At 36.5% G+C, this 24,078-nt stretch overlaps 1 protein-coding gene across 7 annotated transcripts in view; it reads left to right on the forward strand.

Annotated features, from left to right (window-relative positions):
• The window catches only part of PTPRK (protein tyrosine phosphatase receptor type K), a 563,647-nt gene that overhangs the window by 296,708 nt on the left and 242,861 nt on the right, over window positions 1-24,078 (forward strand). The gene's annotated exons all lie outside the window — the stretch shown is intronic.

Here is a 24,078-nt window from a genome sequence, read left to right on the forward strand (position 1 = left end):
AATAGCTCCAGAGGGATGCCTGAGTAGCTCTGTAGGTTAAGCAGCTGCCTTTGGCTCAGGTGACGATCCCAGGGTCTCAGGATCGAGTACCACATCAGGCTCCTTGTTCAGTAGGGAGCCTGCTTTTTCCTCTACCTCTGCCTGCTGCTTCCCTGCTTGTGCTCCCTCTCTCTAACAACTAAATAAATACAACCCTAAAAAAATAAAAAATTAAATAAAATAGCTCCACGGATACCACCTTTGTTCTTTAAAGCATTGTGATCATGAGGTCAAGGTCAGAGTTTCTGTCCCCATTGAGAATTGTAAATTTTAACGGTATCAAAACCCAGTGGTGGTGGATGTTCACCAATTCTGGCCTCCTAGAGGATCTTAGAAAGTTAGACTTGCTAAGTGGTTTTAGCTTAGCTTGGCAAGTACAAGTACACAGCGTGTATTAAAATCATTCAAAATTTACTGTGTCCCTGATATTATGAAACATACACACCATTCTAGTTTGTGGAGATAAAATAATAAATAAAATATAATGTCCCTGACCTCGTAGAGCTTAACATTGAGGTGCATTAGGCACACTGTATAGAAAAATATTGAAAATATATCAAATTATAGTATATGCCATGAAGAAAAATAAACACTCAAAATGACGGTGATTAATTTTTTTATTATTTTTAATTATTTTTGTGATTAATATTTTTGTTAGGGTGGTTTAGAAGACCTTTTTGAGAGGGGGCGGTTGAGCTGAACCCTTAAAAATGAGGAATCGGGCACCTGGGTGACTCAGTCAGCTAAGCCCCTGCCTTCAGCTCAGATCATGATCCCAGGTCCCTGGTATCAAGTCCCACATAAGGCCCCCTGCTCAGTGGAAAGTCTGCTTCTCTGCCCCTCACCTGGCCTCTGTGCATTCTCTCTCTTGCTCACTCTCTTTCTCTCTTAAGATCTTGAAAATAAATAAATAAATAAATATGAGGAACCTATTTCCTATGTGAAAATTTAGAGGAAATACAGCTGTTGAAAAGATTCCAGCATCAATCAATAATGACACAAATGAAAATAATTTTAAACCACCGAAGTCTCCCCAAGTTTAGGAGTTCCTAACAAGCTTGTCTAACCTGAACTGAGATTTATCTGAGACATCAAGGCAAGAACCTTGTGAGTGAGTTTTCTTTGAGATAGACTCTGAAGGTTGAGAACCCTTGTCCAGGTGAGGGGTGTGGATGTGGGGACAGGGATAAGAGAAATAAATGCTACCAGAAGTGCCTACAGAGAACAAGGCATGTGTCAAGGCCCAGAGGCTAGAAGGAGAACAGGAGAGACATTCATATTCAAGTTAATCTATTTGAAATGCTTGTCATCAGATGTCTTTTACATACATTATTTCATTTTAAGATTTACTTGATTTTAATACTTTAACCTTTAATGCTTTAGAGAGAAGAAAATTAAAATTCAGACTATTTGATAGTAGCCCAGAGCCACAAAAATCTAATAATTGACTGAGCCAGAGTTTAACCCTGTAATTCTTGAGTCCTGATGCTGGGCTTCTTCTTCTGCAACACAGCTTTATCTTACATTATCACGATGAAATAATGACACTAGCCATTTGTAATGCTTTTTGTCTTGAGTGATCCCATAGATCATTTTTTTTAAAGTTTATCTTTGTGGACTGGATACGACTCTGTATTAAATAAGACCTCTCTTGTGTCTCCAGAGTTAGCTCATATCATCTGCTTAAGTTCATGAAAGCACAGTCCCAGTTAATTGAATAATGTGAAGATATCATAGTATTTAAGTGTTCAGTGCCCAGGGAAGTTGATGGCAGAGAGTCAATTTTTATGTTCGTAGATGCTGTATACTCATCTCTCTCAAGCCTGTTGCAGCCTCTTTCTCACCTGAGCCTACTTCAGAGAGCCTGAAGGTGTCCTTAGGTGGTCTTCAGAGTGATCAATATGCTCTGGGGAGAGGAAGTTGGGTGTGTTCACTGATCTGTACGGTCCTCTGGGCATTTGGTGTGCAGCTGCTGAAAATCTGGTGGCCTTTCTTGGAACAGCTAGAGTGCTTTTGAATACTGTAGTTGTTTATATGTGTGTGTCTGTCTTTCTGCATGTGCTTATGTCTGTGTGTATATATATGTCCGTATATTTACGTGCATACATATCCTCTTTTTGAGGAAGTGGTCTTGCGGTGTGTTCAACAGTTTATAGAAAACGGGGTTGAAGCTTCTGTCCAGGCGCTCCCTTTTAAAAGATACATTTCACTTTCTCATATAGCTGTTTTATGTTTATGTATTTTCAAAGAGATTTGTTTTGGCATTACCAGATCTCTCTTGTTGTTCTGAATCAAAAAGTAGATTTTATTGGAGCACCTGGGTGGCTCAGTCTGTTGAACGTCTGCCTTCTACTCGGGTCATGATCCTGGAGTCCTGGGGTTGAGCCCACCTGGGGCTCCCTGCTTAGCGGGGACACTGCTTCTCGCTCTCACTCTCACTGCTTCCCCAGTTTGTGCTGTCTCTATCTCTGTCAAATAAATAAGTAAAATCTTTAAAAAAAAAAAAAGTAGATTTTATCATTTTATCAAAGCTTGGTTTTCTTTACCTGGAGACAAATGTATTATGGCTGCTCTGGGAGGGTACTTGTGGAATAAATATTTCAGTAAGACTTATAAATGGAGAATCTTTGGATTTCATAGAAAAGTTTAACTTTTTTTCCTTTTTAAAGTTCTGCCATTTAACCTACATTTTGATTCAGATTTTATATGGTACTTAGTTGGTTATAAAATACAATGGTACTTTGAATCTTGCTATTCAGAGTTCACCAACATTTTAGAAAATATTTTGATCATTTTGGCAGTTTTATTTTCTTTTCAACATATTTTAGGTTGTTATATATCGAATACTTACAGGTTATACTTTGCTTGTTGTTTTATTTGAAAATGAATATGAAGGAATATATTTTCTTTTTTGTTTAGATAACCACCAAATAAATATTGTTAACTAAAAACCCACCCTTTGGGGTCAGCTGTAGTGGTGTTAAAACAGTGCTGAGAATTAACTATGGTGACAGGTCCTGTCTCTCATTGGCAGTTTTAAAACTGACATCCTGTTACATCCATACTAAAGATGGTAATTTTAAAGGAAATTTTTGGGGCAGTGATATGAATAGTCTTTAATAAGAGCTGGCATAGTATTGCCTGTTGTCAAAAATGACCCAAGGGTAAGAGTTTATTAGTGCATTTCCTCCTAAACTGAAAGTGACAGGGCATGCTTAAGGCTCTTTTGCTACTGTTTGTTACAAATGAAAATTTCACTGCAAAATTCTCCTGTTGAAGAGTATTGATCTCTGTGTTCCCACAGCCAGAAGAAGAAGAAAAAAATAGTACGCTGAAACAGAATTTACTTTGTCATGACTTTAGCATTGCTTCCAGGTCATTTTGAGTAATGATAATGTCTTCAGCTTGTGGAAGCCAATCTTTATTGACAAAAAGTTTTTACAGAGATGAGATGAAGAACAGATGTTTCTACTCAGTGTTTCTACAAAATTGAAGTGTAAAAAATGTGGAATACAGGTTGAAATGGCATTTACAAGCTGAAAGCTGAAAGCCCTGACTTTGGAGCCACGTTGTGTTACAGATTCTCATCCTTTACCATCTTCTCCGTTCTTTCCCGCTTCTAAATCAAGGATCCACTTATATTCCTGACCAACTGACGCACAATGAACTTCTGTGAAATTCACTGTCTGATGCAATGGACACTCAATTTCTATTCCTGTTTGTTAGTTGTGCTTTTCTATTTTTTGTCAGTGAAACTCCAGTCATGTTTTAAGTTATTTAATGGGAAAAACACAATTTTTGTTCTTTTGTCTCTGTTGTTGGTTTGATTTTTAAATTTTAGCACCAACTATCAACCATCATCAAAATTCTGTGGACATAAAATATATTCCATTAATATTTTTATCTATTCTCAGTAAGTACTAGTGACCTCTAGCTGTAGAGTCAGTAGGGTGGATGTCTGTCCCCAACCTTACTCTGTGTAGCAGGTGGACCTATAAAAACAAATTTTGGTGTTTAAGATGATAAGGGGTTTGGATTGTTGTTCATACTTCCCTTTGCAAAACAATGAAACTTAGCTTAAAAATAAGGGTGTTTACTGACCTTTGTACCTGGAAAGTACCAAAATAGGCTTTAGGGTTGGTTCATTTAGTCTTCAAAGATCCAAGTTCTTTCCAGTTCTTCTCACTGTAGTCCATAGTTTCGTCTTCCATCCTAAACTAGGGTCTCCTCATGGTTATAGGATAGCAGTATACTTACATGTTTTTTGGTCTCATCCACTTGGGGTTAGAGAGGTTACTCTCACAAGTATCAAAGATAGTATGGTTGCATGTGGAGAGACACCTGGAATATCCAGTATAGAATATTTGTACGTGGGATTCCAGAGCACAAGCAATGTTATTCATAGAGGGTTATTAATTCTATTCAGGTAAGATAGGAACTGAGGAAGTATTTTTTTTTTTAAGATTTTATTTATTTATCTGACAGACAGAGATCACAGATAGGCAGAGAGGCAGGCAGAGAGAGAGGAAGGGAAGCGGGCTCCCTGTGGAGCAGAGCGCCCGATGCAGGGCCCGATCCCAGGACCCTGGGATCACAACCTGAGCAGAAGGCAGGGGCTTTAACCCACTGAGCCACCCAGGTGTCCTTGAGAAAGTATTTTAAAAGAATATACAAGTTAAATTCTGAAGGACATACAGTTTGGATTTTTATTGTGCAAGAGAAAAGGTGTTATTCTAAGTCGGGAAAAGTGTGGAGTGGGATCACAGCTTATTTGGTGAATGGCAAGCTGTTACTGGACTCACTTGCCCAGTACCAGTTACCCACTATACTGGTGAGGAAGGATACAAGTCCAACCCAACACTGCATTTGCATTTGGACTTGTCAGGTTCTGCTCCTATCAAAATCATTTGCGGTTTTTGTTCCATCTCAGCCTGTCTAGTTTATCTTTGTTTGCTACAGCACCTGCCACAATATTTTTGCAAAGACGATTGATACTTCTTTAACAATTAACAAATACATTTATTTGGTTGAAGTCAGAGTGGTGGGACTAACCCTGAAAGACAAAGGGAATGGATGATGAGCCAAGGGCCACCTGGTCTACACAGGGGTTGGAGATTTCTGGCATCTGGGAAAGGATGGTAACAACTGTTTTTTGTAGTGTCTGAATCAGGCTGTCTTCTCCTACAAACTAGTAAGGGTGACTTTAAGTTAGGCAAGATTTTTCTTTCACTTAAAAAATAATTTTGAGGGGCGCCTGGGTGGCTCAGTGGGTTGAAGCCTCTGCCTTCAGCTCTGGTCATGATCCCAGAGTCCTGGGAATGAGCCCCGCTTAGGGCTCTCTGCTCAGCAGGGAGTCGGCTTCCTCCTCTCTCTCTTTCTCTGCCTGCCTCTCTGCCTACTTGTGATCTCTGTCAAATGAATAAATAAAATCTTAAAAAAAATAATTTTGATTTGACCAATATCTCCTACTCTAGTCTTTTCTGTATATAATGTTAAAAATCAGGTCTGAATATTTCATTTTAAATGTTTTTATATTAGAAGCAAGGACATTTGGGAAGTGGGAAACATGACAAACTAATACTTTTGCTTGTTGGTGGTTAAAGGCTGTGGAATTTCTAGCTTGAGTCCATCAGCATGCTGCTTAATGCCACACACTATTGATTTTTAACTAGTTTTAAAAGCACAGCTGTCAGACTTATGCATTCATATAAAGATCCTTTTTCTTAATGGTGACTTGAAGATCTCTTTTCTTTGCTTCTACTGTGAAAACTAGTCACCTTGACAGGAAATTTGGAGTTATCCGGGAGAATTCAGTGCAAGTATCTATATTTAATAAAATATGAACTATAATGAAAATCTAAGAACATATAAATTGACAACACACTAGTGTTCCCCAACTGTCCCTTATATCGTTAGGAAAGGACATGCAGTCGGTGAGGGTGGGATTTGGGGGGAGGGTAATCAAATGTCTCAACTTGAAGGAGACTCCAAATGTTGCATATTTTAAAATTTCACTTTGCTACCATGGAGTATGATAAAGGAAGCATTTGGAGGCATCTCTCATTCATTGTAGCTACTTGTAATTCAAGTGATTCAATGTACAAGGTGTCTGGTACATTTTTAAATTCTAAATGAGCAAAGGATACTAGATGTCTTCATTTTAGGTAGTATGTTATTACAGAGACTCTGTTCTATCCACTTTCCTACACTGTTATTTCAAGTACTTTTTTCTACTAATTTCCTCCTCTGAGTTTTCTTAGGCTACTTCACGAGAATGGCAGCATGAAGCGCTTGTTTTGCCCACGTGGTTATGTTCATGTTATTTATTTTGTTTGCTTTAAAAATAAAAACCCAATCTGAATTCTTTCCCAAAGGAGTTTTGAGTATGTTTTCATAGGTGATTCATGTGTAGAGGTTTACATAATGTTTAGCAGTTGAGGTGCTGGTCACTGTTTTTTGTAGTAAATCTTTGGGGAGTTTGCTTTTGTTGGAGCTTACTTCTTAAGAATTTGAGAAGGATCAAAGAGGAAGCAGGATAATTTGCATGCCCAATGATTCTTCCTGTGAGCTCTGGGGAATCTGCTTTTGGAGCACTGTTCCTAGGCCTGTATTTTGCTTCTGAGTCTCTCAATTCCATTCTTTTGGAGTTTGTGATAAATGTAATTTGGGCCCATTTCTTCCAGAGGACTTATATCAACTTCATGAACTAACTGTGTCTTTGGAATTTTATTCTCCTCCCTGCTGACTATTTCTCTTTTCCTTACTCCAAACCAAAAAGGAAGCAATGAAATCACTTTGTAACTTCATTGGAAAATCAGCAAGCAGCCTTTATTGAGTACTTAAAATGGTTGAGTAATAGGCACCAGGAAATTACAAAGAAACAGGAAATTTCATTCCAGCTCTCAAGCAATTAATAATTTTATTAATTTTATTTTAAAAATAGGTAGAGTTATCGGATATTTTGGCACAGATATTTGATTTTAGTCACATTTCTAATTCTATAGAAAAAAAAAATAAGATTCTCTAACAAATAGAAAATACCATACCTAAGGAGCTGTTCCATTGAAGCCCTTTATTAAGCACTATTTTGGTAAATAATGTACTGAGAATCTTACAGAAAGTTAATTAAATGGAAGCTCTGTAGCTGATAGATTGAAATCAGTCAGTGAGGCAGAGAACTAACTCATAGTATTGTTAGTGGTGCAATGATTAGAGATGGCAATGTGTTATGGAGGGATGTGGGACATTACTTCATTCGTTTTAGTTCTGGACTCTGTTCTATTCTCCCAGGACTTCCATCTTCTAGAAAGTCTAGAGAAATGGGCTCCCCTTACCAGTGTATAACTGACAGGTCAGTGAGTTCTGGTGTTTAGCTTTTTTTTTTTTTTTTTTTTTTTTTTTTTAAAGATTTTTATTTATTTATTTGACAGAGAGAAATCACAAGTAGATGGAGAGGCAGGCAGAGAGAGAGAGAGGGAAGCAGGCTCCCTGCTGAGCAGAGAGCCCGATGCGGGACTCGATCCCAGGACCCTGAGATCATGACCTGAGCCGAAGGCAGCAGCTTAACCCACTGAGCCACCCAGGCGTCCCTGGTGTTTAGCTTTTTACAGTTAGAATAAACTGTTTACCACTGAGATGTTCACATCCTTTAAAAGCTAGCTAACACACATTTTGCTTACTGTAAAATGTCATCAAGAGCCTGACTTACTAAGAATACAAACTAAGAAATGCACAGCAAACACAAAGCTTTCACAAAATGTTAAGGAGACGTCAAATGTTCGATAAATCCGTCAAAACCAGCTTGTTCAACATAGTGTTATTATATTACTGCAGAAAGCACTTTTCTTTCCATCTAGATTAATATAAATCATGTTATTTCCTTTTCTAAGAAACATTTACTCTAGAAAGAATTAAAAACAGTTGTAAAGTCAACACAAATAAGAACAGGTAAAGATTTATATTTTGTTAGTTCTTGGCATGGACTGTGTTTACTTCATAGTAGCTTTTATAAAAAAGGAAAAGGTGTACCATTTTGGTGTTAAAAGTGAGGTTTGAGGTCTGCGAACTGGACAGAGACTAAATAATTTTGACAAAATATGGGCAGTTTTTCTTAACACATAAATCAACAACAACCTCTTCTATAGCTTTATCTAAGCTCCAGTGTTCTTGGAGAAATCATGGCTTACAGATATTCTTATCTCTTACCAGGAAAGGGTTTCTTCTAAATTTAGGATATAATTTGAAAGTTAACTTTCTTTTGCTCTCCATTTTCTCCTTTCTGAGCCTTAAACTAAGAAAATTATTTTGTTGTCTTTCAGCAGTATTACACAGTTTGGAATCAGATTTAGTGGTTTCAGCATGAAATCTGTCATTGTGTTAAAACAAATAAACGAACGAACAACGAATGAATAGTTACCTGTTCCCTTGTTAGAAAGAAATTTTACCCACATCTTTATTTACATTTTCCTAATTGCCATTGGCATTTCCTTTTATCCTCAAATATATCTGGAGGAAACCATTGCTCCTCTCATGTTACCATGTTAGTTCTCCAACAGCTTCCCTTCACTTTAAGGGAGAAAAGAAATCACAGCCCTTTCCTGGTACAAAAAGTCTTAAATGACATATCCTCTGTGTATCACTCAAAATTTATTTCCTATCACTCACCTCCTTCCTTAATGTGCCACAGATATGCTGACTCTTCAAGGATGCTCTTGCCTTAGGGCCTTTGTGTTTCTTGTTCCACCCCCAACTGTGCTTCCTTTTTTTTCCTCCTCAAATATACACATGCTTTTATATTCTTACTTCATTCTAGTTTTGTCTGACTTTTTTCCAAAATACCTGAAGGCCAAATGATAGTTATTTTCTGGAAAAGGAGAGAATTATTAATTTTGTATTACAAATTTTTCTCCAAAATCTCTAAGTTCTCAAAACATCTTTAGGTAATGCCTTCTATTAGGATGTGCAGAATGAAAATTTGTACAGGACGCAGTCTCAAATATCTTTGCGTTCTTAGGTGAGATACAGTATACAGAAATATGTATATTAACTATTTCATTCGTTTATCTGTATTTTATTACATATCCTGTGGGTGCCCAGTGCTTTCCCTAACTTCGCTGCCGTCATTTTCATCGCTGACATCTTCTTCTTCAAAGGTCTTCTCATGACTCTGTCCACATCAGCACTTCCCTCCTTCAAGTCAGTATTTCCTTGGCAGTCAGACAGCTCAGACTGCACAAAGCAAGACTGTGCTCCCCAGGTTCTGATGGCTTTTTGTTCATGTAGCATAAATTCTAGATATCTTATCACCAGCCCCAAGGCCCACCTTCATCTGGTTCTGCCCTCCTCTTCAGTTCTTCATGAGAGTCTCCTTTGCTTGCCAAAATTTAGCAGCACCGGCTTGCTTTCACTTACTTTAATACAGCTTGCTGTCTTCTACCTTAGGACCTTTGCTTTTTCTGCCTGTAGAGTTTCCTCATCAGTATTCAAAATATATCTGTGTTCCTAACATCCAGCACTCAATTGGCAAAGTTAAGAACTATTCTCTTTGCTCATTCATTGTTGTGTCTCTGTAGCTAGCACCATGGCCAACACCCAGCAGATATAATCAAATAATTGTTGTTGAAGAGACAAAAAGAACATGCGTTGTAGAATGCCTTATGAAAGGCCTGGACCTGATGTATAGGGCAGAGGAGGACAGCCTCATTAATGACATTTGCTGGGCAGTTCATCATAGCATTGATGGAGGGGGTGGATCTCGATAGTTGAAGATAAAGAGAGGGAATTTCAAGCAGAGGGCGTGGGAGAACACATGTTCTTGTGCGCAGTGTTAAGTATTGACTATAGCATAGTGTTTTCCAGGGGAAATGTCTAAGATGAGCCTGAAGGTGCACTTTGAGGCCTAATTATGGATAAATTTGAACCCAGACTAAGAAATATACATACATTATATAATCTGCTTTGGGGACTTTTGGGGGTTTTTGACATAGGTTACTTATGTCTTCCTATCTGTCTCAGAAAACGAGGATGGGAGACAATTTGGAGAATGGTAAAATTGCAGGGATTCAGTATAGGACTCTAAATGCCATAAGAGCTTGAAATGGTGAGGTGTCTTTGAGGGAGTGTTTGGTACAAAGAGCAAGTTAAGGGTGAGAGATGGTGATAGTGGAAGGGGCGGTCATCCTGGGATTCTAGGTGAAATACATGATTTTATGGACAGCAGTCAGAAGACTTGTAGAAAAACTTATTTAACAGCACAGATCATAATTTCAGTTGTAAGCTTTTGTTCGTGTTACTAGAGAGATGGTTTTAAAATCATTAGCATGTGGGGAAATGTTTTAACTACTTGTAGGGTGTTGAATAGGGATTTAACACAAGATGAATTAAACAATAAATACTTAGGGCATAGAAACACTTGTGTATTTTGTAAGCTACCATTTCATAGGCTTTAGCCAATATTTTTACTTTTTCATGTTGTTCAACTTAGGATACGAACAGATATACTCAATTAAATGGAAAATTTAGAAAGAGAACCCTGTTTAAGATGTCTTTTTTCCTTATTCCTGACATTGTCCACATATAAAAACACATGTAAAACATACCATGTGTATGTAATTTTTTTCCCCTGCTAGTTCAATGTAGATTTCTGATCAGATTTGAAGCTAAGTGAAATTCTTTTTCCTGTTGCATGTTGAAATTTTATACTTCATAGAAATGAAGCAAGCTCTCTAAAGACTTCACTTTCTCTGCTCTTCAGAATTTGATCACCCCTGATAATGACACTTTTAAATACACCTTTTTCTTGCATCAGTATTTAAAAACATCGAAGGGAGTGGGGATTTTCTTTCTAAGAGGACTTTTGGCCAGCAGCATTTCTCAATCCTGAAAGAATGTCATTCACTGCGGCAGGTGGTTTACAAATATTTACTTACAGGTAGATAAAGAGTTCTCATCTGCTTAATTTTCCTGTCTTAAAGCCCCCACCAGGTATGACATTTCTTTGTATTGTGCAGGAATGTTAAAAAGTAGTTACCATGACCAGACTGGTTGGTGCATGGTAATGATGAAAAGCAGGGTGTTTGGGATTCAATGTAGATGGCAGAAATGGAAGATGTCAGAGAAGCCATATATTAAAGAGAATTTGAATTGGAAACTGAATCCCAATCTGCCACTGGGAACATTTTGATCATTTTGATTTATTAAACTTTTATAACAGCATTCAGATGGAGCGGAATTAAAACCCTTTAGTCTTGGATAGTTTATGGCCTGCCAACCACTATGTAACTGGTATCATTCTTGAAGGAACTCTTAGCAATTGGTGAAGAAGGAAAAAAAAATGGGTGTAAGTGAGAGATTTATTTTAAAAGGCAGTTTTCACAAATATTATTGTATCTAACTTTAAATCCTTCTCTTTTGTTTGTGTTGTGTGAAGGATAAACACGTGTTTTGTGATTTTAACATACTAAGTACCGTAAAGTTCTGGTTTTGACTATCCAATATATTTGACACTGATTAATGAATTTCAGATTGAAATACTGTATTTGTACACGTTTTAGCTATCAATCTTTTTTAGTGTCTATACCTTCGTCTGCAGAGGCATCTGTGTCTGTCTTTCTCTAAGTTTGTATTTCTGAGTTTTATGGATAATTATTAATACATATTAATAAAATTGAAATTCTAATGCAATTTTGAAGGCTAACTTAGAAAACAAAATGAAACAGAATGATACTCCTTCCCTACAAGTGTTGGAATTCTGTAACTCAGGTCTTGTAAAAAGCATCTTTTGGCATCAGCAAGTAAGCATGAGTCTTTTCTGAACAGTGGCTCCATAATAAAGAGAAATCAATTACTATTAGAGAAGCACTGTGGGCTAAAGGCATTACAACTTCACACTTGGTTTTGCAGCCAGGAAAAGGTACTTAGTTGTGAATCAGGAATGATGCAAAAGATGGATGAGGCAGAGTTCAAGGAGCAGTAATGTGAAGGTCCAAGACTTTCGTTCCAACCTGTCTCTGCAGTAATGATGGATAGTTTAGTGGCAAGTAATAATACCAGGTGATGAAAGATGCATCTCAGCATCTTGAGCCAACGCATACTGGCTACCTGTTGCCGTCCTGGGTCATATAATGATTCCTGATTTGCAACCAAACAGGTTTGCTGCATTTAGCAGCCCAGATATTTGGCAGCTGCGAAGGAAACAAGTAGCGTATCACACAGTCCTGCACATTGTAAATTTAATTACCTCATATTTATGCATAGTAGTTGTTGACAGGATCTTGTAAGCTATGCTAATATGGTAAGTAATTTGTTACCTCCAGAAATCACTTTCTGTGTGATCATTATCATGAAACATGATAAATGATCTAGCCCATGAGGTATAAATGAAAATGAAATGGATAATTGGATTCTATGTCTATATTGTGACTGGAATAGTTGCAACAATTATAATTAAATTTATCTCATAAAAATGTGTTTGGCAATATTTTAGTGACCTACCACCATCTTGAACCTAAGGTGTTAAAGGAAATTACTCTTGAGATGATTATAAAAAGTTTATAACAATTATTTTTTTTAAATAGCCAATACTGTAAATTTTTTCTTTTCTTGCCTTACTTGCCTATATTTTGAAAGTATCTTATTTATCTAAAATGCTTTTAAGCAATTGATACTGATAATCTTCTTTGCGTATTGAAAAATAAAAACATTTGTTCTAGCCCTTGCCTTGGCTGAATACAATTGAAGTCGTTTTTATGAATATCTTCTATTAGCAGCACATGTCTTCCTGCTGGGTTATGGAAGTGTGCCCTCTTGCTGAATATGTGTGTGTGTGTGTGTGTAGTGGTGTTGTTTTGGTTCTTACATGAGAATGTATCTGAAATACCAGAATAAAATAGAGTTTGTGTTAAATATAATCAGTTTTGCCCTTTCCCTCTCACTTTTCTTCAGCTCACTTTAAATAACAAAATTGTTTTATTATAAACATAAAAGCACTCTTAATTTACTCACAACTTTATTAACATCTTAAAGCAGTTATTATAGGTTAATCATCATATTGTTGCTAAGAAAAAATGGGAAGACGTATGATCTTTAGGGTCTTATAAGTCTATATGTAGCTGTGGGAATCTAGTCTTGGAGTTTTAACATTATACAGTGTCTCCTTTTACCTGATACTAATTCCTTCCTCTCTTCTACTTTCTTTCTGTGAGGGGTAAACAAACCGTTTACACCTCTTCTTTCCATTTACAATGAAAATGAAACTCTTCCAGATTTAGTTAATAGCAAAACAGAAATTTCAAAGTAATCTGAAAATATGGATTTTCTTTTGTTTTTGTTTTTTAGGCTTTTCAAAAAGATTTTTATTTATTTATTTGAGTGAGAGAGAGAGTTGGGTGAGAGGGAGAGAGAAGCTGATGCTTAGAGCCAGATGCAGTCCTACAACTGTAAGATCATGACCTGAGCCAAAACCAAGACTTAGATGGTTAAACCAACTGAGCCACCCAGGTGCCCCAGTGTGACTGTTCTTTTAAATGAAATATGTCAGTAAGCAAGGCATGGCCCTAGAGACCTGGTTTTCCTTTCAAATTTCTTGCTTAAAATTTCTGTACTTTCCATATATATTGGTGATGAAGGTAGCTAGAGCATCAACTCATAAGCTTATTTTAGTAACTGATTGCTATAATGGGGTATAATGAACATGATTAAAACATTGATTACTTCTAGTAAATATAAATTAAGTGAAACAGAATATAAATGCTTAGTGTAAGTTGTAATTTTAAAAAAGCACTCATAATACATTTACAGGGTGTGAGGTGCTGTTACAGAAGGTTTACATACATTACTTCTCTAGTTTCATGACAACTCTTAATATCCCCAGTTTACCTTCAGGGAACCTGAGGCTCTTAGGTAGAGTTGCTCAGACTATGTGGCTTTTAGGGGCTGTCCCCAGATTGTACCCCAAATCTGTCTCTAGAGCTCATGCTCTTTCTTTCACTGCGCCACGGTAACATTATACAGTATATAAACTAACTGAATTTACATAGCAGTATTTAGAAAAATACTATTTGAAGCAAGATTTAGATAGATATCAATAAGAAACAGGTTTGTGAGTTTTCTTAAGTTTCAGTTATTCTAACAACTATGTCACTGTGATTGTTCAATTGTCATTTTAGATATAGTGCATTTACTTCAGGTTGCTTGGCTACTGTTTTTAACCACATCCTGTCCCAACAAAAGTATCATTATAGCTATAACCTACCATCTTATTTATTTTTATTGTTTTATATAAACTACCACTTTATAGCAGTGGTTCTCGATAAAGGAGCAGGAGATATATAACCCTCTTTAAATCACATACAGGATCTTTAAAAACCTATGGTTCCCACACATCACTCCCTCAGATTCTGAGGTACTAACTTAAACATGCACACCCAAGCAAATTTACTTGCTCACTCAACTTGGATTCCAGCAAGCCTAGCAAGGTTTTGTTAGAATCTAGATAACTGGTACATGGGTGGTTTTGAAAAACTAAGAAACTATTCTAAAATTCCTCCTGCATTCTACTTCCCCTCTTCCCTGAGCATTCCTCTTGGATTTTATACCAAGAATTATGAATTGCTTCTGTATTTCCACAAAAACTTTGGAAATATTTAACATGTCTTTAATAATATCATATGGTTGTTTGGATTCCAAAGCTTCCCTGATTGTGGGCAGAAAAATCATTCAGAATTCAATAACCTATCTTCTTTCTGGTCTTACAGTGTTTGGTAATCAAAGAAAGTGCATCCAGACTTGCTGTTAATTTCACATGAATATTAACAACTTTAGACAGTCCCCTGGACACCGTTAGCAAGGTGGGCTTTTCTGTAGTCCAACCATCTCTGATCAAATCACATGAATAACTCAGACCCTCTGGCTTATTTTTTATTTTTATTTTCGTTTCTTTGCAGATTACCTCTATTATCTTACTTATTTCAGCTTTGTTATAAGAGGATTAGAAAACTTTTAATGTATGCTCTGGAGGAGGTTTCCTCCTTCACTTAATCTGTTTTTATATTCAAGGTAGGGATGTGCTCAGATTCATTATGTTGAAAGTCAAATCATAGGCCAAGTTCCCTTTTTCAAACAACTCACTTACAGAATAGCTCCATTTCCATGTCTTAGCTCCAGTTAAAATGTAGAGAGATGTTATTAGGTGAACTCACAAGAGTTTTTCTGTGAACTGACAGTGGCAATGCAATTGAAGTTTTTATTGACTATCTAGAACTGGTATGATTCTAGAATAATGTTAAATAAAAGGAAATTATAATAGATACTATGGGAAATGTATGAATTGTGCAAAAATAGTATTAATATATAAATGAATTCAAATAAATAATTCTCAATAACTTATGGTTACAAAGCAGAAAGTAAGTTTACTTGATGCCCTTATATGATGGAATGACCTCATACTTAATATTCAGAGGTGACTGTGGAACTCAACAAGATGAACTTGACCCATCTTAAAGGCAGGAAGATTTTAATACCAATACTTTTGCAGATAGACATCCTTCTGAAGATAGATATTCTAAAATTTTAGAAGCCAAAAGAGCTGATGCAATAAAGTGTAGAAAAAAATTTTTTCTTTTCCAATGATTTAGGTATTTTCAAGAGAAACTGACTAAATTGGATTTTGCCATAAATAATGCCTTAGACTTTTAAATCTCAGTTAGGATGAGACTCACATTGTATTGATAGTCCCTGAGTTGTGTGATGGAGATGTGTTTATGAGCAGGAGATTTGGACCAATTAGATACACAGTTATCTTTCTCCTTATCTATATTTTAGTTTCTTATTTATGTATAATGAGACATAACACTGTACATTAAAAAATAGGACTTTATAAATGTATAGCTTGATGAATTTTCGCAAACTAAGTATGCCCACAATCCACATCAAAAAGTAGAATATTGGGGGGGGGGCACCTGGGTGGCTCAGTTGGTTGAATCACTGCCTTCGGCCCAGTTCATGATCCTGGCATCCCAGGATCCAGTCTCCTTGGGCTCCCTGCTCAGCGGGGAGTCTGCTTCTCCTCTGAACCTACCCCCTCTCATTTTCTCTCTCTCTCTCTCTCTCTCTCAAATAAATAAATAAAATACCTTTTTTTAAAAAAGGTAGACTATGGGGGTGCCTCAGTAGCTCAGTTGGTTGAGCTTCAGACTCAGTTTCTGCTCAGGTCATGATCTCAGGGTCCTGGGTTTGAACGTTACATTAGGCTCTGTGCTCCGCAGGGAATCTGCTTAAGGATTTTTCTCCCCTGCCTCCTACCCCCGCATGCTCTCACCCTCTCTCTCAATAAATAAATAAATCTTAAAAAAGAAAAGAATTCCTTAAAAAGAATATTGCTAGTACCCCAGAAGCCCACCTCCCTCCTTTCACATCACTGCCCCATCCCCTCAGGGTAACCACTGTCCCTGGCTTCTAACAGTGATGAGTAACTTAAATCTGTGGAATTCTGTAGTTTATCTGGCTTCCCATGAAGTTCATGAGTTCTCTATCTCTGAGTTCTCTGAGTTCATGAAATTTATTCCTTTTGTTCATGTGGATCATTTGATATCATTTTTATAAAATCTTGTATCTGGTGACTGCAGTGGTTTATTCATTTTACTGATGTTAGGCGTGTAATTTGTTTTCACTTTGAGCTATTTATAATACTGATATTTGAATATTCTAGTACATGACTTTGGAGGAACAGGATGTACTCGTTTTGAGGGGAGCCTATACCTGGAAGTGGAATTTCCACATAATAGGGTGGGCTAATGTTCTGCTTTAGCTTGTAGTGGCTTACAGAGTTTTAAAAATTTGTTCTATTAATATATAGTCCAACTTGAAACATGAGAGTTCTACTTGTCCCATATCCTCACCAAGACTAGGTATTACCCTACCTTCTATTTTTAATTATCTTCTTATTGTTCACTTCTTCCATTTGTTCATACATGTATTTACTTAGCAGCCATTGATTGATTGCCTAATATGCCAAGCCCTGAAAACACAAACTCAAAGACAAATAATGTAGAATTTTATCTTCTAGGTGCTCAAGAACTAAAGAGGAAAAGGAAAAAAAATATTTAGATAAGCCTCAAGAAAAGTTGCTGGCATCATGGCTTAAGGAATGCAGACTTGACCATTGTCCTTTTACTCACCACATAACTGACATTTGAATTTATAAAGAGAATTTACATTTACAACCCGTAAAGTATCTATTTAATATGATGTGCATTTATATGTTAAAATGAACTAACTTTTGAAACAATATTAAAAATATCCAGGCCCAGGAACCTGGGTGACTCAGTTAGTTAAGTGTCAGACTTTTGATTTTTAGCTCAGGTCATGATCTCAGGGTTGTGAGATCAAGCCCCAAGTTGGGCTACTCACTTGGCATGGAGCCTACTTCAGATTCTTTCTCTGCAGGGTGCGTCAGTCTGTTGAGCATCCCACTTTGGATTTCTTCCTGGGTCATAATCTCAGGGTCATGAGATTGAAGCCTGAGACTCCATGTGCAGTGCAGAATCTGTTAAAGATCCTCTCCCTCTACCCCTCCACTCCAAAATAAATAAATAAATAAATAAATAAAATCTTAAACCAACAACAAAAAAATTTATCTCTCCCTCTGCCCCCACTCCCCATAACTCCACTCATGCTCTCACTCTCTCTTTCTCTCTCTTTAGAGCTTCAACATTTTAAACACATCATTTCTGCTTTTTTAGGAGTAATGTATCTGGTATACCTCTGATTAATTTCTAAACTAATCTTCTTGACCTTTGCCCAGTGTCAGACTCTTAATTTAGAACTGGCATGTAGTGGACCTGGGTGGCTTAGTGAGTTAAACCTCTGCCTTCTGCTCAGGTCATGATCCCAGGGTCTTGGGATCAAGCCCTGCTTAAGGCTCTCTGCTCAGTAGGGAGCCTGCTTCCCTCTTCTCTCTCTGCCTACTTGTGACCTCTCAGTCTGTGTCAAATAAGTAAAGAAAATCTTCAAAAAAAAAAAAAAAACTTGAATGTAGACAAAAACATACATATTTGAAAATAAAAGCATATGGCTTTGGAACAAGAAATGGTGGCCTTCAGGTATGATATAGGGAGATCTCTCAGTTATCAAGTTAAATATGTGTGTCATTTTAAAAAAATTTATGCCAAAGAAGCATACTTCTTTTCTCCTCTTTATATTATTTAAAATAAATCTCCTTACCCAATTCTTAGTTATCTTCAGTCCACTGATGAAAGTAATGTTTACAAGATACTTCAGTGTCCATGAAAATGCACATTTTACGCATTATTTTTCCCCTAGCAAATTTTCAGTTGATCTGGCTAATGTTGCAGAAGGATGGAAAATTTGAAGTTCACAGAAAGAATATATGAACAGTCTAGGTCAGTAGCCATTTCATGTCCTTATTTTTAAAAGGCATGATAGTTAGTCAAAGTAGAATAGTGAGGTTTCTTGCCATTTAGTAGCAGTAGCTGCGAAAGAAGAGGGCAGCCCCTTTGTGAATAACTGTGTTACTTATGGTCTTGACACACTTTATTTTCTCTTTCTGTGAACTGATGGTTCACAACTTGGGCTGCTTTCCAATATTTTATGTTTTATATAATATAATTTATTTTGGTATTCTGAATGTCCAGATACCCCATTATGATGTGGAAATAGGGGTGGTCAAAGGGAATGAAAATCAAAGTTCTCTTTCTGGTGGAGCTGTCAAAGCAGTGTAAAGTGTCCTTTGACTGGTAACCATTAACATGGTTCAATATCTTTAGAGTGTCACCATCTTGTTATTTTATCAGAGAGGTCTATAATTATTCTTGTCTACCTATTTCCATTTGATGATAAAACTAGGTGTGGTGATTTTATTTTTGATGGCACTTCAACTATTGGAGAAAGGTATTTTTGTCCCCTAAAGGAAAGCTAATAGAACTGTGTGATTAAAATAGGTATTCAGATGTCCTTGTAATTATAGTGACCACATTGATGGCTCTATTTTTACAACATCACCTTTTTTTTTTTTATTATCGTTATGCCTGTACACTCTCAAATTACCCATAGAAACCTGCTTTTCTTGGTTCAGAGACTTAAGTAGAGTTGCACAGAACTCTGTCCTTTAATCTCTGTTCAGATTGCCTGACTTTTACCTGTGTACATCAGGGAGAGTTGCTCTGGAGCCACTAATGGCATCTGATGAGTTCTCTATCTCCCAGTTTAATCAAGAACATCTAACTCAGTAGGGCACATAATTGTTTTTTGTTTTGTTTTATCTCAAAATTGAGGAAATGCTCTATAATTGCTAAATTATATCTTCTGTCCTTCGGAATAAATCTGTATTGGAAATCTTTACATTACAAAACTGAGTTGCTGTTTAAGCTAAGGACATAGTTTCTTTGCTATGAAGATCTTTAAAGTCTCTGAAGATTTATGCTTTTGAACAAAAAGGCATCTTAAAATTATGACTGTTCTGTGGTTAGTAGTGCATATATAAAGCCTGTTATCTAGAGGAATTATCTATATGACTGAAGTCTTATTCAGTTGTTTTCCCCATGTCATCATAAATTATTTTTCATTAAAAAATGTCAATCTAGCACTTGTGTACATAGAAGGATATGCCTAGTTAAAAGATGGCCATTCTGTACCCTCCATAGTCATGTAGAAATAAGAGATAAATAATAGTTCTCCTGATTAACTTGAGATAAGTAAGTTTGGGATTTTTACATGCATGGGAACCAGGATCATTGAACGGTATCTCCTAATTCCATGACTGCACTAAGTCATTAGTTCATGGCCATCTGTTGCCAGCTACACATACATAAAAACTCCATGCATTGCTTTGAATTTACTTGGAATAAATACAAAGTACATATTCATAGTGAACATGTGCTTATTATGTGTTATATTATAAACAGTCAATGCAACAGATTATTTAGACCCAGGGATCCAGTTGGCAAATGTAGGTTGTGTTTGATTACAATTAGATGCTGGAAAATTCTTCTAATTACATAGTGCTAAAATACCTTAAAATTTGGAATTTAGGTTCATGAGATTTTTCCATGTTTTTATATTCTAACTGTGGAAGAGTCAGGATATTTTTATTTTTTAAAGATTTTACTTATTTGAGAGAGAGAGAAAGAGAGCACAGCAGAGGGACCAGCAGAGGGAGAGGGAAAAGCAGGGAACCTGATGTGGGGCTGGATGGATCCCAGGACCCTGGGACCATGACCTGCGCCGAAAGCAGACGCTTAACTGACTGAGCCTCCAGGCACCCCAGGATATTTTTAAATAATACTTTTTTTTTTCTAATTACATTAAACAGATTATATGTACATATACATATACATGTATACATGTGTGTACTTGTGTGTAGATAGATAGAAGTATCATAATCTCGTTATAGAGATTATGCAATGGAGTTTTTTTCTTTTAATTGGCTACCTCTTGGTTTAGGAGTCAGCCATTATATCTTAGTTCATATTAATGTAAAACAAATATAAATGGTATTACTCTAAGTCCTTCAGCCTCTAACCTAGAATGGATTAATAGCCTGTATAACCTAGGCATACTTACCGTGTTATTGTCATTGACAAATGCAGTTCCCCTCCTTTTTCTTGAAAATATGTGTGTATGTATGTATGTATTAATATATATATATTCTCCTACCTCATACAGGTGATGGTGAGATATTGATATGATTACCATCTATTTCTACCTCATACAGGTGATGGTGAGATATTGATATGATTACCATCTATTTATGGTCCTAGACTTGAGGGAACCAAACAGAGTTGAAGGCTTTTCCAGTTTTACTACTTACCTGATTGTTATTCTTGGAATCAACTGGATGTTCTTTCCTTTAAATGCATGAACAGTTTTAGCTCTGACTGAGCTGAAATAAGGGATTCAGTGCTCATAAGAGAAATCTTCTGTATTAACTTCTGATTCAATCAAATGGATCCATAATTTTTATCATAACATATGTGATTTGCTGCCATTTGGATTGTGGGACCGAAGGACGCTTTTGTAAAGTTGTTTGATCATTGTGTAATTCCTAACTCTGCACCAATTCATTGCCTAGTTAACTAATGAGACAGAGTCTAGTTTGGGGACAAAATGAGAGAAAAATTCATAGTCCTCTCAGAGTTAAATTATATGGGTCAAAAAGCAAATAAACTTCATTTTTCAGAATCCCTTCACCTTTTCACATCCCCTAAATATGAACTTAACCTTATTTTTACTTTCTGCTGGCAGATCTAAAATAGCATGCTGCTGCTGTGCCTTTTTATTTCAAGCAGGTAATAAAGTTATTGCCGCAATGTTTTCAAATCAAGATGAATAAAATGCCATGGTAATGCATAGGAGATAAAATTCAGTATGCAAAATTTGCAGTTTCGTTGCTGAAATGATTCTTCTTATTTCAGCACTTTAGGCAGCAGAAAAGAGCCATGTCATTGAGATTAAATACTGTAATTCTACAGATCTTCCAGTTTAAAAAAAAATGAATACATATCACACAGGGATTGAAAGACAAAATGGTTGTTTAATATGAAGAGTGGCCTATTTTCAGAATTTGTTTCCTACCCTGAATTAAATTTTGTTCAAGAAACTCAAGTTCTTGGTCTCTTCGGATATTAGTGCAACTGTATATTTTGGTAACATTTCTAAGCAATACTGTATAGTCAGATTTTAATATATATAATAATTTTTCTTCACATGGAAAATCCTTTTAAAAATTTATTGATCTGATTTGGCTAAAAGACGAAGAATTATTATCTGTTTGTAGCTGAGCCCTTTATTTATTTATTTTTTCACAAGCTGGATAAATCATCTGATGCCACTTGGTTACTAAGTAATTGCTTAGAAAATGTTCTTTTGTTCCAGTCAACTAACTCCTTTAATTAAATAGTAACACTTTGTAGGTGCTGTGTATCAATGTCAGAGCAATCTGCTACCTATATGGTTCAAAGCTCAAGGTGGTAAATCCTACATTTTGAGGACTTCATTTCATCATCTGAAAATAAATTAAGCAAATTAATAAACAAATATACAGAATTTTACTATTGCCATCTCCAAATGATGGCCCTCACACTGAAATTATAGACTACATCTTCTTGTCTCGAATAGACAGAATTTGTATTAGATACATTTTTTTCTTATTGTGGCATGAGCGACTTATTTTTCTCAAGGTGCTGTTGAGTCAGCATTTCATTCTCCAGTGCTATTATTGAAATTAGCTAGACACTGGTAAATACTGCGAATGTAATGATGAGAAAGTTTTACAAGCACATTATAAATTTTACTGGAAGCAGAGATAAAAGAAAACGTAAAACAACTCATGGTCCCAAAGTTTGCCCACCCTTGCTGGTAGCTTTTTGGTGTATTTCCTTCTGGTGGTGATGGTTGGTGGTTTTCATTTTTTCCACCATAGGGATATACTTTTTAAAATGCAAGCTCTGATAGACGTAAATATTTAACTATCCCCTGACAGGTATTATATAAACTTGACAACTTGAGTTCTTGAAGTTGGTGTGAAATTCTGTTCAAAAGATATACCGTAATTTGTGTCTCTGCTTTCCTGTTGTTGAATATTTTGGTTGTTTACTTTTTTGCTCTTCTAAACAAAGATTTAAAATTTCCTCTTATAGTGGCGCCTGGATGGCTAAGTGGGTTAAAGCCTCTGCCTTCAGCTCGGGTCATGATCCCAGGGTCCTGGAATCAAGCCCCGCATAGGGCTCTCTGCTCATCAGGGAGCCTGCTTCCTTATCTCTCTCTCTCTCTCTCTCTGCCTCCCTGCCTGCTTGTGATCTCTGACTGTCAAATAAACAAATAAAATCTTTAAAAAAAAATTTCCTCTTATATTAAATTCCCAGAAGTGAGACTACTTTTTATTTATTTATTTATTTATTTAGAACAAGATTTTATTTATTTATTTGACAGACAGAGATCACAAGTAGGCAGAGAGGCAGGCAGAGAGAGAGAAGGAGGAAGCAGGCTACCTGCTGAGCAGAGAGTTCGAAGCAGGGCTCGATCCCAGGAGCCTGAGATCATGACCCAAGCCAAAGGCAGAGGCTTTAACCCACTGAGCCACCCAGGCGCCCCTACTATATTTTTAAATACATCTTTATTTCATGTTATTATATTGGTAGATTGTTTTCCAAAAACATTATCAGTTCACTTGCCCATAAGCAAGCTGTATCATCAAATGCCATTTAGCTATGCCCCCATTAACCATGGTTAAGCCTGTGTGAATGCATGATCACCTGTTCAGGGTTTGCAACCTCTTCTTCAAAATTCTGCTTCACTGCCCTGTTGAGAAATAGAAATGGAAGTGATATGATTTTAGGTAAGCCTAAGCCATGGATTGCGGAGGGGAAGTTATTTTTAACATTGTCATTGTGTTTCTCTAGAGGAGGCTGTTGTTGTTTTAGACTGGAGAATTCTTCATTTGGTGGGACTGTCCTGTGCATTTCAGAAACTTAAGTAATTTTTCTCAGCCCACTCAAAACCATTAGCACAAATCCTCAATCATTTGAGCAACTTCCCTTAAGGAAAAACCACTGGGAGGGAATGAAGATACTCCTGTTTAGCTCTCTGTTAACTATTCATGGGTAAAAATACATAGCATTAGGACATCAGGGTGGCACAGTCAGTTGGGCAATCCACTCTTGTTTTCAGCTCAAGTCACAGGGATTTACACTCAGTGCGGAGTCTGACTGAGTTTCTCCCTCTCCCTCTGCCCCTCCCCACCATGCTGTCACTCTCCCTTCCCGTAAAATAAATAAATAAATAAATACATCTTTTTTTTTTAAAAAGTACTATAAATAAACATATATATCACTAAATGAGAGCTTTGCTATTCAAAGTTTTTTTTTCTCATTTTTCTCATTTTCTCGTTGTATTTCTTTATACTTAACAGAAATCATATGTATTTCATGGTTCTTAGAAGTTTTGTTATGTGAAGTGTTGTAGGTGTGGGCAGCAGGTCACAGTGCACACTCTTTCCATAGTCTACCGTAAGTATACAGTAACACT

This window comes from Mustela putorius, unplaced genomic scaffold (genome assembly GCF_011764305.1).
Source record: "Mustela putorius furo isolate JIRA1106 unplaced genomic scaffold, ASM1176430v1.1 tig00003863_pilon_pilon_pilon, whole genome shotgun sequence".
In the NCBI taxonomy this organism is placed as follows: Eukaryota; Metazoa; Chordata; class Mammalia; order Carnivora; family Mustelidae; genus Mustela; species Mustela putorius.